The sequence below is a fragment of the Saimiri boliviensis genome, chromosome 10 (assembly GCF_048565385.1).
Source record: "Saimiri boliviensis isolate mSaiBol1 chromosome 10, mSaiBol1.pri, whole genome shotgun sequence".
In the NCBI taxonomy this organism is placed as follows: Eukaryota; Metazoa; Chordata; class Mammalia; order Primates; family Cebidae; genus Saimiri; species Saimiri boliviensis.
In genome coordinates this window covers 25,296,603-25,313,419 of record NC_133458.1, presented here as the reverse complement: position 1 = coordinate 25,313,419, position 16,817 = coordinate 25,296,603, and positions in this window count along the sequence as shown.

Genomic DNA, 16,817 nt, shown 5'->3' with positions numbered 1-16,817 from the left:
CATCTGTCACACTTCCAGGGAGGGGTTGCCCTGGAGACGGAGGAGGGGGCATGAACAGCCACCCAAGACAACCAGATTTTACTGAGCTTGGCGGAGCTGGGCTCTCTCATACATATTTAGAAGCGGCAGCTCTGATGCAGGGAGGTGAGGGAACATGAGCAGCGGTTTTCTCCTATGTCTCTTGCTTTCCACACCCCCATCCCTGGATGTGAGGGAGCACACAAAAGAAGAGGGGGCAGCACAAAGTGTGTATGCCACACAGCTGCTGGTGAATGGGAGGAAAGAGAGAGGCCGAGGGACTCTCCTAAGGGAGAGAGGGGCTCTGAGGAAAGATCCCAGAGACCTACACCAAGGCTTTGCTGAAAACCTGTCCACCTGTCCCTCCATCACCAGGGTCAGGTGATAGAACACCACAGGGCAGAGGGAGAGGGGAAAACCCCAGAGGCCGTGACTGGGGCCAAGCAGGAAGCAAAGGCTATAATTTAGACTTGCCTCAACTGTTGTCTTGGGCAATGGGACCAAATCAAAAGGACCCAATAGAAAGAGAAAAAACAAAACTAGCTCACAGCCACCCCTACCAGTGACCTTGATTCTCCCAGATGTCAGGGCCTGAGTGTCTATGGCTGAATAGGAGGACGGGTTTTCTGAGCTCTGGGTGACTACTGATTTTCTCTGATGGGTTCAATAACCTTTTTTTTAAAATTTTTTTTGAGATGGAGTTTCACCCTTGTTGCCCAGGCTGGAGTGTCATGTCTCTATCTCAGCTGACCGCAACCTTTGCCTCCTGGGTTCAAGCAATTCTCCTGCCTCAGCCTCCCAAGTAGCTGGGATTATAGGCATGCGCCACCATGCCCAGCTAATTTTGTATTTTTAGTAGAGACGGGGTTTCTTCATGTTGGTCAGGCTGGTCTCAAACTCCTGACCTAGGTGATTTGCCCGCCTTGGCCTCTCAAAGTGCTGGGATTACAGGCATGAGCCACTGTGCTCAGTGTGTTCAATAACCTTCTATGTTCTCTGTGCGATTTATTCACCCTCCAAGATGCAGCTCACGTCTGGGCTTCTCTGAAGAGACTTTGCTGTCTGCTCCATCCGTGGAGTTCCTATGGCAATGATCCTTTTCCTCTTCATTTAGCAATTCATCATGACCTGTCTTGTAGTAATTCTTTCTGCCACCATCAAAGTGCAGCCAGGTCACCTGTTTAACTCTCGCCATGTTCATGGTCTATTTAGTTACACCATAACCTCTGAAGGGCAAAGTCCGGTCCTTCTATGGTCTAGCACGTTCTATGCCCAGAACAGTGGAGATTCTGTATTCAATGGGAATACAAAGCAAATGCTGATTCTGTGTCACAGCCTCTTTGGAAAAGCCTCATCTGGGTGGGAGACGGGGTGCAGACAACCTTCTGTCTTGCTGAGTTGATGGGAAGTTGAGTTCAGGGCAAGATTATCTTTCCTGGCTGTCTCTCAAATCACATCCTCTACTAGGGGAGTGCCCTGAACTGGGGCAGGACTGGCCTCAGTGCGCCTCTTGCATCCCATCCCACGTTCCCACACTTTCCATGGGCTAGGGCTGGAGGGTCTCTCTCACTGACCTTGCCCCAAATGACCGCTTGCTCTTAAGTGTCCATGATTGGAGAGTTACCTTTATTCAGTACCTCCCTCCCATCCCACCTGCCCATGCAGGCTGTTGGCTTGGTTTCAGAAGACAGAGTTAGACTTTCCATAAAATTGTGTGGAAAGAGATTCTAGTCTATGCAATGATTCTACTTTTTAAAAATAGTCTGGGCACAGTGGCTCACGCCTGTAATCCCAGCATTTTGGGAGGCCAAGGTGGATGGATCCTGAGGATGGGAGCTCGAGACCAGCCTGGTCAATATGGTGAAACCCTATCTCTACTGAAAATATGAAAAATTAGCCAGGCATGGTGACCGGTGCCTGCAATTCCAGCTACTCTGGAAGCTGAAGCAGGAGAATCACTTGAACCTGGGAGGTGGAGGTTGCAGCGAGATTGCACCGTGGTACTCCAGCTTGAGCAACAAGAGCAAAACTCCATCTCAAAATAAATAAATAATGAAGCATGGAAGAAGAAACTTTCAGACAATTCCAAGTTTTCTAGGAGTGCCATGTGAATTAGTGAGCTCCCCAGCACAGAGGTGGGGAAGCCGTTGGTGGAGGGGAGGCAGGCCAGACGTGGACCTATGAAAGGATGGCTTCTGCCTGTCCCCTGCCAAGGCCAGCTCAGTCCCTAGGAAGCAGCAGAACACTCAAGCTCCAGAATCTCACCCTGGGAGAGAGCTGAGAAGATGGAGCACTTCAATACAGAGCAGTCTCTCTCCCCCTCTGTCCTGCAGTCTTGTCCTACCGCTCTCCCTTTCTCTTTCTTTATGGTGGTGTTATTTTTTCCCTTGAGAAAACAGACTCTCCCTGGCTTCCATGTTCACATCCCCCTTCCACCAAAAAAACTCACCAAAATAGCCCTGCTTCTGGGGTTTTGTCATGTAGCTGGACAGGCTTTGGATCTGCAAGCTATTGTTTACTCAGTTCAAGTCTGTGTCTGCTGCAAACATCAGCTGGATCATTGCATCACAGAGTACTCAAAGGCTGTCTCTGCAAAGAGGAAAGATAGTCAGTGGTGTTGGCTGGCTCTGGGGAAGGGAAGTGAGAGCTGAGGACATGAGTAGAATGGAGACCCTTTTGTGCCTCTTCAATTGGGTACCGTGTACGTGTATTGCCTTTCGATAAGAACAGCAACAGCAACAGTTAATAATTACATCACACTGAGAACGTGGTACAGATCAGGGGCTGGGGAGAAGACACAGTTCCATCACAGTGAGAAGGCTGGACATAGGCATCTCCTTTCAGGCTCGTCCCTAGCTCCCACATGGTCCAGAGTCAACTCCATCCCAACAGGACAGACAAGAGGCAGATGCATTTCTGCCTTCATTGTATATTCACAGGTCTCTGTCTTCCCTTTGTTGAGAGAGCCTCTGAGTGCAAGCAGGCAACGTCCTATTTGTGAAAACAAGAAAACCAACAGCAGTGATATAACAGCTCCCAACTTATCTGAGAACAAAGAGAAAGAAGAGAAAAAAAGTCACCATCTTGCTCAGTCTCTCATTCTCGCGCCCTCTCCCCGGCTTTGCTCAGAGCCCCGTTCAGTGTGTGTCTGGTGGTGGTGTTGTCTTGGGGTGGGATTGAGGGTTGTATGGGGCGGGTGTCCAGGGAGGTCGGGAACCAAATCTTTTCTGATAAACATGGCATGGCTCTGAAGCTCTCTTGGCACAGGATAAATATTCTTTGATGAGGGTATCAATACTACACTCGTGTTTAGGGTTATGTTGGAAGGAACCTATAAAGCAGGTACTAATGTGACAGCATTTTGAGAGTCCTCTCCAAAAAAAAAAAAAAAGAATCCCAAGAATCATCAGACCTTAGGAGGATCTTGGGAACAATGGTCATGTCACCTGTAGCCCAAGAAGTCTTTGCACCAGTTTCGTCCTTGAGGGAGATGGTCAGGAAGCTGAAGCACACACTGTCTCTGCTGGGCCCCTTTGATTGAGAACCAACTTCTTACATCTAGGGGTAGGACTAAGAGCTTATTCTTTTTCCTTGAAATGACTGGGCCTTCGACTTACAACATAGACCAAGCTGGTGTGAGTAAAATAAAGCCGGTTTTCATGTTCCCCATCTCTTTCTTATACCAAGGAGGAAGGAAGGAAAGGATTCCTTGCCCAGAAGGATATAAGCATTGGCAGCTCCTCACCTCCAAGATCAGGCTGCATTAGGGTCACCGAACATCCTGGTTTGCCTGGGATTGCCAGGACACAAAACTGGCAGTGAAAATGTAGAAAAGGCGTGGGTAAACCGGGATGCGGGGGTGACCCCAGGCCTTACCTTGGTGGTGGAAAGGAACTGATGAGCCTTGTTTGGCAGTCTACAGTGCTTATGGAAGCTTTGGCCTCCAGGGTTTAGGGGAGAAACAGTGCTTCTACCAGGGATCTTGGCTGGTGTGTGAAAGGCAGTCTAGGTTAGCTGTGGGTCCTGCTGCTTCTCCAGGCTGCATGGGGAAGGGGGCCACTGGGACTTCTGGAGACTCTAACATGGTTTTTCTTAGTGCATTGTGTCAAGTTGTGAACAACCATATGCCTGGAAATTCTTTGAAGGCTTAAGTTTTGCTTAGAGAAGTCCAGCAAGTTTTGCATTCAGTTCCACAATATATATGTGATGGTTTCAGTATTAAGAATATATTTTTTTTAATTTATTGGTAAATTTACTTAATTTTTCTCTAAAGCATTTTAAAGTAAAATTCATGCTAAGGAAGGTAGTCCGTATTTATCCTGTGGCCTTAACTATACCTAAAAGACAGCCTGCTTTACCTCTTGCAGGACACACAGTGAGATGTCTTGGCCTAGGCTGGGATCATGCTGGATGACAAGTAAATGTTGAATGAATCAGTGGGTAGAGTGTGAGGTTTGTAAAAATATGTCAGCATGGAGATGAGTTGCCCACCACTGGGGCATGTTTCAGTCACGTTCTTAGCTGCAACAAAGCTAATTTAACTCTGGCTAATTTAAACAGAGGAGGAGGCTGTTGAACAGATACTGGGTAGCTTGCCGAATTACTGCAACAGATGCTTACTCACTCTCACGACACTGCTGGCCCCGGTCCTGGATGCTATGCTGTCCCTGTTGCTATGACCTGAACAAATCCTCTTGGTCACTGCTTATTTGTACCACTAGCTTCTGATGTGTGGTCTGGGAAGGATGCATCTCATTAGCCAAGCCTCGATCACATGTTCTTGCCTACACCAGTTATAACCTTCCCACTGCCATTCGTTCCACATCCTCATCTAGCCTTCTCAGGCCTTAGAGGCTGATGATCCCCATGGACTGTTCCACCCAGGCTCCCTTGCCCTTGAACCCAAGGTTGGAGCAATGGGAGGTGCCAGTAGGAGATTGGAGGGTGAGAGGAGAGAGGAGCCAGGGTATTTCTGTCCCTATTTACTCCCTTCTAACTCAGTGCAGCTTTTCTGGCAGTACCTCCTTCTTTCCAAGACTTGAGCTCCTGTTGAGTGGTCCTCTCCTAGGGCTCCAAACTCACAAGCCTTGAATAACACTGTTTTCTCAACTTGCCCATTCCAGGTATGGGCATGGCAATTGCTTCCTACTACTGTTAGTCTCTGAATGCCTTGACATCTTTTATTGGTTCCCTGAATCCTGCCTGCATCTCTATGAATAGTCCTTCGTTACCTTCTCTTCAGTATCCCGTCTGAATGAATCTGCCCTCTGTTTCCCATGGGCATGCCGACTGAATTGATGCCTTCGCTGCAAGGAAAGCCAGGAAAACAAGAATCTGGCATTTCAGCTGCTAGGTAGGAGGCAGGCTCTGTTTCTCAACAAGGTTCATGGAGTGGGAAATTTTGTAAACACAGGAAAGGGACAAACATGTAGCCTCTCACCACTTCTGTTCAACATTATGCTAGAGGTCCTCACTACTTCCACAAGGCAAGAAAAAGAAATAAAATATGTAAGTATTGGAAATGAACAAGTAAAGCCATCTTGATTCACAGATGTCATGATTTTATACAGGTATACATGTATTGTATATTGTATACATAGACAATCCCAGTGACTCTACAAACCATTAAAATTAAAAGCTGAATTTAGCAAGTATCAGTATATGCAAGGTTGACAGATAAAAATGCTAATTGTATTTCTAATTATACCAACAAACAGTTGGATGGTGAGATTTTAAAAATGCTATTTATTAGAAACTATAAAATGGTGCTGCTGCTATGGAAATCAGTATAGAGGTTCCTCAAAAAAATCAAAGTTAGGATTACCTTACGATCCAGCAATCCCATTTCTGGATATATATTTGCAAAAATTGAAAACAGGATATCAAAGAGATATTCACATATCCATATTTATTACAGCATTATTTACAATAGCCAAGAGGTGGAGGCAACCCAGATTTCCATTGATGGATAAATGGACAAAGAAAATGTGACATAGACATACAATGGACTATTATCTGGCATTAAAAATGAAGAAAATCAGCCGGACACGGTGGCTCACACCTGTAATCCCAGCACTTTGGGAGGCCGGGATTGGGGAGCAGATTGCTTGAAGTCAGGAGTTTGAGAATAGCCTGGCCAACGTGGCGAAACCCCATCTCTATTAAAGATACAAAAAATTAGCCAGGTCTGGTGGCACACTTCTATAGGCCTAGCTACTCAGGAGGCCGAGGCAGGAGAATAATTTGAACCCAGGAAGTGGAGTTTGCAGTAAGTTAAGATCGCACCACTGCACTCCAGCCTGGGTGACAGAGCAAGACTCTGTCTCAAAAAAAAAAAAAAAAAAATTCTGTCATACATTACAGCATGGATGAACCTTGAGAATATTATGCCAAGTGAAATGAGTCAGTCACAGAAAGACAAATACAGCATGAGTTTACTTATGCAAGGTACCTAAAATAGAGCCATAGAAACAGAAAGTAGAATGTTTATCAGGAGTGAGGGGAGGAGAAGAGATGGAGAACTATCGTTCAGTGGGTATAGAGTTTCAGTTACGCAAGATTAAAAAGTTCTAGAGATCTGTTGCACAGCAATATGCCTATTATCACAACTACTATACACGTAAAATGGCTAAGAGTAAATTTTATGTAATATATTTCTTACAGTAATAAACAATTCTATCTACAGTAGCACTGAATACTTCCAATAAAAGATGTGCAAGATCGCTACACTGAAAACTATAAAGCACCGATGAGAGAAATTAAAAGATTTTTGAAACTTACTAGAGGGTTATGGTAATTAAGACACTGTGATACTGTTTCAAGGAGAGACAAAAAGACCAATCAATGAAACAGAATTAAGGAAAAACCCATAGATTTATGGTCACAAGATTTACAACAAAGAATCCACCACAATTCAGTGCAGAAAATGGTCTTTTTTTTTTTTTTTTTTTTTTTTTTTTTTTTTGAGACGGAGTTTCGCTCTTGTTACCCAGGCTGGAGTGCAATGGCGCGATCTCGGCTCACTGCAACCTCTGCCTCCTGGGTTCAAGCAATTCTCCTGCCTCAGCCTCCTGAGTAGCTGGGATTACAGGCACGCGCCACCATGCCCAGCTAATTTTTTTGTATTTTTAGTAGAGACGGGATTTCACCATGTTGACCAGGATGGTCTCGATCTCTTGACCTCGTGATCCACCTGCCTCAGCCTCCCAAAGTGCTGGGATTACAGGCTTGAGCCATCGCACTTGGCCCGACATGGTTTTTAAAATAAGTAGTACTGGTGTTATTGATACCAAAATGGCAAAACAAATGAGCCGCGTCTTCTACCTCACAATATATGCAAAAAGTAATTTAGGTGCATTATAGACATATGTGAGATATAAAATAAAGTATCTGGGAGAAAACAGAGTATCTTCATAATCTTAGGAGTATTGTAAAAAGTCTTTAAACAGAACAGAATAATACTGACTATAAATGGAGGGAGTGATAGATACATTGAACTATGTGAAAACAATAGCTTTCTTTCATCGAAAGTCATCATGTAGAAAGTAAACAGTCAATCTGAGGACTAGAAGAAGCTATGAATTACACATCTGGCAAGGAATCTAAGTGTTTTTTAAAGGGTGAAAGAATTAAGGTACTTTTTGAAAGAGAATACCCAGATGGTCAATAATCATGTGAAAAGGTCCTTCACATCATTGTTTATCAGAGAAATGTAAATTAACCATGGTGAGATACGATTATTCTTCCACTAGAGTGACTAACGTGAAGAGGACTGATAAAATCAAGTGTGGCAGAGATGGGGAGCACCCGGAATTCCAGGCAGCACATTGCTGATGGAAGTGTCAATTTGTTCAATCACTTTGGAAAACTATTTTTCAGTGTCTGCTTAAAAACCTAAACATATGCCTACTCTATGATCCAGCAATTCCCCTATTAGATAGTTGCCTGAAGGAAATGAAATCTGTGTGCACTAAAAATATTATGCAGGAAAGTTCACAGATGCAATATACAACATAACACAAATTAAGAAAGAGCCCAGTGATTCCCGTCCGCAGCACGGGTCAACCTCACGGACTTTACATTGAATGAAAGGAGCAAAAAACTAGAGTGCACACTATTTGATCCTACTTATACAAAGTCTGTATAAAACTAATTTGTGGTGATAGAAATTTGAATAGTTTTTAGCTTTAGAGGGTGGGGTGGGAGAGTCAGTATTTACTAGGAAGAGGAGTAAAGGAATGTTTTTGTGGAGGTGATGGAGTTTTTCTCTATAGATAGATGGATGTATTTTCCCATCTATCTATCTATATTTTTTTGAGAGGGGTTCTCACTCTGTCGCCCAGGCTCTGCTCACTGCAACCTCCAACTCCCAAGCTCAAGTGGTTCTTTCACCTCAGCCTCCCATGGAGCTGGGACTACGGGCACATACCATATGGCCAGCTAATTTTTTGTATTTTTGTCAGAGACAGTGTTTCCCAATGTTGCCCAGGCTGGTCCCAAAGTCCTGAGCTCAAATGATCTGCCCACCTTGGCCTCCCAGAATGCTAGGATTACAGGCATGAGCCATGTGCCTGGCCAGTTTGCTATATTTTGATCTAAGTTGTATCAATGTGTAAAAATTCTTACAGCTGTTTTTCTTCTCTCTCTCTCTCTCTCTCTCTCTTTCCTTTCTTTCTTTTCCTTTCTTTCTCCTTCCTTCCTTTCCTTCCTTTCTTTCGCCCTCCCCTCCCCTCCCCTCCTCTCCTTCCTTTCTTTTGAGATAAGGTCTCCTTATGTCACGTAGGCTGGAGTGCAGTGGTGCAACCACCTCTCACTATAACCTTGAACTTCTAGGCTCAAATGATCCTCCTACCTTAGCCTCCCAAGTAGCTAGGACTACAGGCATATACCACTATACCTGGCTAATTAAAAAAAAAAAAAGATTTTAAAAAAGTTTTTATTTATTTATTTATTTATTTATTTTGAGAGACAAGGTCTCATTATATTGCCCAGGCTGTCTTGAACTCCTAGCCTGAAGCGATTCTCCTGCTTGGGCTCCCAAAGTGCTAGGACGACTCGTGTAAACCATCCTGCCCTGATCTATATTCTTAATATTTATGTGCTTCAGTGTACAAAAAGTATACTTCCGTTTTATAAAACTGAAAGGAAACTCAGAAATAAGGTTTAAAAAAAAAAGATGAATGTCCTTCCAGTTCATACAGACAGTAATCTTTGTTTTAGTAAAAGGCATGAAGAAAGCAGTGGGGTTATTTGGTAAACTGTGGCACAGTGCAAGCTCACTGAGGTCCCCCCTGAGTGACCTCCATCCTGTGCCACCAGATGCAGTGCAGATTCCTGGCTGCTGGGGTGGACTTCCCGGCATGACTAGGCCTCTGCAGCTGCCTCCCTCATACACATTTGCTCAAGTCAAGTACAGACATTTCTGTCGGTTGTCAGAGGCCCCTAGAGAAGCTCCCTCTTTCATCTTGAGACATCCTTGGGTACAGTCCCCAGCTGGACAGGGTCAGCAGGCTTGGTCCTGGGTGTTACCAAAGAATGGCCCAGGGCCTGGAGCCTGTCCACACACTGGTGCTGACCTGTGATATTTTAGTACAAAAATGGAGAGCAGTTTTGAGAAACTTTTGTGGCGATTTTATTTTATTTATTTATTTTTTGAGACAGAGCTTCACTCGTTGCTCAGGCTGGAGTGCAATGGCATGATCTTGGCTCAGGGCAACCTCTGTCTCTCAGGTTCAAGCGATTCTCCTGCCTCAGATTCCCCAGTACTGGGATTACAGGCATGCACCACCATTCCCAGCTAATTTTTTTTTTTTTTTTTTTTTTTTTGCATTTTTATTAGAGATGGGGTTTCTCCATGTTGGTCAGGCTGGTCTCGAACTACTGAACTCAGGCGATTCACTCACCCCACCCTCCCAAAGTGCTGGGATTACAGGCTTGAGCCACCATGCCCGGCCCTATGGTGATTTTAATGAATAATCTTACATCTATTAAATGTATCACAATAAAACGGGGCTTGGATGTTGTATATCTTTTTTCCATTTCACTTCTAATTTGTTTTCATTGCATTTTACAAAAACGTTGACCTGTGATGAGTTGGAAATATCTAAGAAGAAAGACTGGTTCTTCTTCACAGGTAGTTGCTGGAGCATTGCTTTCGGCCCCACAAAGGGTGTGTCGTAAAAGAACCTGCTGAAGAGCTCGGGTGGGGTCTGTCTTAAGTCCGGGGCTGCTGCTGTCTGCACTTGGCAATTTTTAGAGACATGGAGCAAAAGAGCCTAATTGTAGTTTCCATAGTTACCAGCCACCACTGAAGAGAACGTGAGCAGATCTTAAAGGGAAAAGCCGCGCATGGGCAGAAGTCAGGAAGCAGGGAGGGAGGCGGGGAAGAGCCGGGTCCCAGAGTGGATCTGGGCTGGAGGGTGCCTCTACTCACAAAGCTGCAGTCCTAGTTGTTTTCTCTATCCCAGGGCAGAGGTCCTCAGGCTGCGGTAATGACGCACCCACGTAGCCTCCCACGAAGAGCACCTAGACAGGCTGAGAAGGGACCTTCGGCAGAGTTGGTAGGATTATTACCATTCAGAGGTCCCATCTTTGGCTCCATTCCAGGGTGAGCTCCCAGAATTTTTACTTCTTTCTCCTTCCGTGAAACCCCTGACTATGGGCCTCCACTCAAAGCAAAGCCAGAGAAAAGGGGAAAATGGCAGGACAGTGTCCATACCAGCGCCGCCACCGTCCATGCTCAAGCTTGGGGCTTGGATGCGCCCCAGCAAGCCTGTGTGTCTCTTTCATCTGTTGAGGCCAATGCTGTGGACCACCCAGCTGCCTTGCGTGATCACTCCTTGGCTCTCTCCTTCATGCTTTACTTAGCAAACATTTCTGCATGGGGCTAGATAATACAGCAGAGCCCAACCAGGCAACATCCCCACAGTCGTGGGGCTTATATTCCAATGCGAGAGACTGATGTTAAAAGCGTAGATGGAAGCTGTAATGTCAGGTTATAAATGTTATGTTCCATTGGTTTCAGGGTGGTGTGTTGGCCCGGAGGGGCCTTGATGAAAGTGAACTCAGTCACACGTGGTCTTTGGCATGAGAAGGGCAGAAATACAGCCATGGGAAGGAGCCTGGGCTTGGCAGTGCGGCTCATAGGATCTGCAGAGAGCACCACACAAGTGGGGTCTGGCAAATGCTTGTCAACTAACGATGCAGAAATTGAAGCTGTGTAAGTCCCTCTTGGCCCATAGCTGCCTGTCCCAGGACCCCCAGAGAAGCCCTTCATATCCACTTGATTTCAGGCATGACTTGGGGTTTCCACGGCCCTCTCAAAAGGGGTGCGATGGGTGATTCCACCAGGGGGCCCACCCTGGGGCTCAGCCACTAGACGACGCTGTTGCAGCTCTTTAGCTCAAAAGAAGGAAACTAGAGGCCAAGAGAAAGAGCGATGCTGCTTTATGAAAATGTTTGGATTATGTGAAATAAGAAGCAGTCCCACCTCAGAATTATAGGCTCGTAAAGCAGTCTGAAGAGAAAAGGGGCCGGGGGACCAGGGAGACTTGTGACATAAGTTTACAATCTCTCCAGAAGCCCTTGATGGAATTACAGCCTCATAACTCACTGGGGCCTGCTCTTTCCTGCATGCAGCCTGGCCTCCGCCGTCATGCAGGGCCCTCAGGGAAGGCCAAGTGGGGTGCCAGCAATGAGAGCCTGGCCTGGCGGAGGCCACAGCGGAGCACAAAGGGAGGCCAGGGCGACATTTGTGAATTGGGTGCAGAGGGGGCCAGGCCTGGGTGTCAGGGATTCTGTAAGGCTTCTCAGTGACAAGGAGCTGAGGCTAAAGAGATGAGCCAGCTGCTGGACACACACGCCAGACAGAAGGTTTGCGTGGGCATCACATTCCATGGGCTGCTGTGGAACTGTGCAGCAAGGGCATACTGGTCCCCTCGTGGGTGGGGTGGGGTGGGGTAGCATCAAGACACCCCGCCACTGCTTCCTTGTCTGGGCCATGTCTCTAGTTTGCCACTTTACAAAATGGTGACCCCCAGCCTCTTCTTAGGGAGCAGACAGATAATCTCAAGGCCTCAGAAGAGCTCACAGCCTGAGGGTAATTGATTTGCTGAAGGAGCTGGGGTCTTCCTCCAGGTGGGGAAGATGTGTCCATGGCCAGAGGACGGGTTTGCTACCAATATGCCCACCTCCCCGCTGGCCCTCACTGTGGCCTCTGGCATGTCCAGGATGAAGAAAAGGCCACAGGAAGCGGTTTCTAATGCAAGTCAATGAGGCACTGTTTAAAATAGCTGCCTTTCGTGAGGAATGCTGATTGTGAGTCAGGCGTGGTGCCTTTCATCATGCTGAATCCCCACAACCTGCTCATGGGTTCTTTTCACTTTGCAGACGAGGGGAGTGAAGCAGAGCGGTCTAAGTCAACTTTCCTCCAGTCGTGCCCACACAGCTAAGCAGTGTACTGGAGATGTAAATCCAGGTCCCTCTCTCACTGCAGTGCATCCCGCAAGCATGCCTGCCTGGTGCCCCATCCTGTGCATGGCAGTCCCTACATCTGCTGGCTGAAGCTCCTCAATTTCTGTTCTTCTCTCCCTGCAGTAGTCTGCAGCTGCAACCCAATGCCTACCCCTAGTCCTTTTCTCTACAGTGTCCTTCGCTATTGTCAGAGGTGTTTGAACCAGAGCAATAGGAGCTGGGTAAAATGAGGCTGAGACCTACCAGGCTGCATTGCCAGACGGTTAAGGCATTCTAAGTCACAGGATGACGTAGGAGGTCGGCACAAGACACAAGTCTTAAAGACTTTGCTGATAAAACAGTTTGCAGTAAAGAGGCTGGCTAAATCCCATCAAAACCAAGGTGGCCACAACAGTGACCTTTGGTAGTCCTCACTGCTACATTCCTACCAGTGCCATGACAGTTTACAAATGCCGTGACAATGTCAGGAAGTTACCCTAAATGGTCTAAAAGGGGGAGGCATAAATAATCCACCCCTTGTTTAGCATATCATCAAGAAATAACCATCAAAATGAGCAACCAGCAGGCCCCGGGGCTGCTGGAGTAGCCATTCTTCGTTCTTTCACTTTCCTAATAAGCTTCCTTTCACTTTAGGGATTTGCCCTGAATTCCTTCTTGCACAAGATCCAAGAACCCTCTCTCTTGGGTGTGATTGGGACCCCTTTCCAGTAACAGTATGATGATAATCAATCCATACATTAGTAAGAGAGAGACACACAGAGACAGAGAGACAGAGACTTGTTTAGTGTTTGTTGTTGTACAGCACAATCATTAAGAGCATAGGTTTTGGAATCAGAGAAACCTGGGCTCACATCCCCACTCTATCACTTCTATCACTTTCCACTTGAGGAACTGGAATCCAATTATGTTTTTTTAAATTGTACTTTAAGCTCTGGGGTACATGTGCACATCTCGCGAGGTTGTTGCATAGGTACACACATGCCATGGTGGTTTGCTGTTTCCCTCCCGCTGCCACCTATATCACGCATTTCTCTCTGTGATTTCCCTCCCCTTCCCCCACTGTCCCTTCCCTAGCCCCCTTTATCCCACTTACCCCCCCACCTATCCCAGTGTCTGATGCTCCCTTCCTTGTGCCCACGTGTTCTCATTGTTCAACACCCACCCATGAGTGAGGACATGCGGTGTTTGATTTTCTGTTCTTGTGTCAGTTTGCTGAGAATGATGGTTTCCAGATTCATCCATGTCCCTACAAAGGAAATGAACTCTTTGTGTTTTTTTTTTTTTTTTGGCTGCATAATATTCTATGGTGTATATGTGCCACATTTTCTTTGTTCAGTCTATCATTGATGGGCATTTGGGTTGGTTCCAGGTCTTTGCTATTGTAAACAGTGCCGCAGTGAACATGTGTGTGCATGTGTCTTTATAATAGAATGACTTAAAATCCTTTGGGTATATACCCAGTAAGGGAATTGCTGGGTCAAATGGAATTTCCATTTCTATATTCTTGAGGAATCACCACACTGTCTTCCACAATGGTTGAACTAATTTACACTCCCACCAACAGTGTAAAAGTGTTCCTTTTTCTCCATATCCTCTCCAGCATCTGTTGTCTCCAGATTTTTTAATGATTGCAATTCTAACTGGTGTGAGATGGTATCTCAATGTGGTTTTGATTTGCATTTCTTTAATGACCAGTGATGTTGAACATATTTTCATGTTTGTTGGCCACAAAAATGTCTTCTTTTGTAAAGTGTCTGTTCATATCATTTGCCCACTTTTTGATGGGGTGGTTTTTTTCTTGTAAATCTGTTTTAGTTCTTTGTAGATTTTGGATATTAGCCCTTTGTCTGAAGGATAGATTGCAAAAATTTTTTCCCATTCTGTTGGTTGCCAGTTTACTCTAATGATGGTTTCTTTTGCTGTGCAGAAACTCTTTAAGTTTGATTAGGTCCCATTTGTCTATTTTGGCTTTTGTTGCCATTGCTTTTGGTGTTTTAGTCATGAAGTTCTTGCCTATGCCTATGTCCTGAATGGTTTTTCCTAGATTTTCTTCTAGTGTTTTTATGGTGTTAGGTCTTATGTTTAAATCTTTAATCCATTTGGAGTTAATTTTAGTGTAAGGTGAAAGGAAGGGGTCCAGTTTTTGCTTTCTGCACATGGCTAGCCAGTTTTCCCAACACCATTTATTGAACAAGGAATCCTTTCTCCATTGCCTGTTTTTGTCAGGTTGGTCAAAGATCAGATGGTTGTAGATGTGTGGTGTTGCCTCCAAGGCCTCTGTTCTGTTCCATTGGTCTATATCTCTGTTTTGGTACCAGTACCATGCTGTTTTGATTACTGGAGTCTTGTAGTATAGTTTGAAATCAGGTAGTGTGATGCCTCCAGCTTTTTTCTTTTTGCTTAGGATTATCTTGACTATGCAGGCTCTCTTTTGTTTTTGCATGAAGTTTAAAGTGTTTTTTTTTTTTTTTTTTTCCATTTCTGTGAAGAAGGTCAGTGGAAGCTTGATGGGGATAGCATTGAATCTATAAATTTCTTTGGTCAGTATGGCCATTTTCATGATGTTGATTCATCCTAACCGTGAGCATGAAATGTTTTTCCATCTGTTTGTGTCCTCTTTTATTTCCTTGAGCAGTGCTTTGTAGTTCTCCTTGAAGAGGTCTTTTACATCCCTTGTGAGTCATATTCCTAGATATTTTATTCTCTTTGAAGCAATTTGAATGGGAGTTCACTCATGATTTGGCTCTCTGGTTGTCTGTTATTGGTGTTTTGTTATTGTGATTTCTGCACATTGATCTTATATCCTGAGACTTTGCTAAAGTTGCTTATCAGCTTAAGGAGGTTTTAGGCTGAGATGATGGGGTCTTCTAAATATACGATCATGTCATCTGCAAATAGAGACAATTTGACTTCCTCTTTTCCTAATCGAATACCCTTTATTTATTTCTCTTGCCTAATTGCTCTGGCTAGAACTTCCAACACTATATTGAATAGGAGTGGTGAGAGAGGGCATCCTTGTCTAGTGCCAGTTTTCAAAGGGAATGCTTCCAGTTTTTGCCCATTTAGTCTGATAATGGCTGTGGGTTTGTCGTAAATAGATTTTGTTACTTTGAGATACATTCCATTGATACCTAGTTTATTGTGGATTTTTAGCATAAAGGGCTGTTGAATTTTGTCTTAGGCCTTCTCTGCATCTATTGAGATAATCATGTGGTTTTCATCTCTGGTTCTGATTATGTGATTAATTACATTTATAGATTTGCGTATGTTGAACCAGCCTTGCATCCCTGGGATGAAACCTACTTGACCGTGATGGATAAGCTTTTTGATGTGCTATTGTATTGTTTGCTAGTATTTTATTGAATATTTTTTTATCCATGTTCATCACAAATATTGGCCTGAAGTTTTCTTTTTTAGTTGTATCTCTGCCAGGTTTTGCTATCAGGATGATGTTGGTCTCATAAAATTAGGTAGGGAGGATTCCCTTTTTGTATTGTTTGGAATAGTTTCAAAAGGTACTAGCTCCTCTTTGTACGTCTGGTAGAATTCAGCTGTGAACCCGTCTAGACCTGGACTTTTTTTGGTTGGTAGGCTATTAATTATTGCCTCAACTTCAGACCATGTTATTGGTCTATTCAGGGTTTCAACCTCTTCCTGGTTTAGTCTTGGGAGGGTGCAAGTGTCCAGGAATTTATCCATTTCTTCCAGATTTACTGGTTTATGTGCATAGAGCTGTCTGTAGTATTCTCTGATGGTAGTTCGTATTTCTGTGGAATCAGTGGTGATATCCCCTTTATCATTTTTTATTGCATCTATTTGATTCTTCTCTCTTTTCTTTTTTATTAGTCTGGCTAGCAGTCTATTTTGTTGATCTTTTCAAAAAACCAACTCCTGGATTTGTTGATTTTTTGAAGGAATTTTTGTGTCTCTATCTCCTTCAGTTCTGCTCTGAACTTAGTTACTATTTCTTGTCTTCTGCTCCCTTTTGAGTTTTTTGGATCTTGCTCCTCTAGCTCTTTCAATTTTGATGACAGGGTGTCAATTTTAGATCTTTCCTTGCTTCTCATATGGGCATTTATTGCTATAACTTTCCCTCTAGACACTGCTTAAATGTGCCCCGTAGATTCTGATATGTTGTGTCTTCATTCTCATTGGTTTCGAAGAACATTTTTATTTCTGCCTTCATTTCATTGTTTATCCATTCATCATTCAGGAACAAGTTGTTCAGTTTCCATGGGTGGTTTTGAGTGTGTTTCTTAATCCAGAGTTCTAATTTGATCGTGCTGTGGTCTGAAAGACTGTTTGTTATGATTTCCATTCTTTTGCAT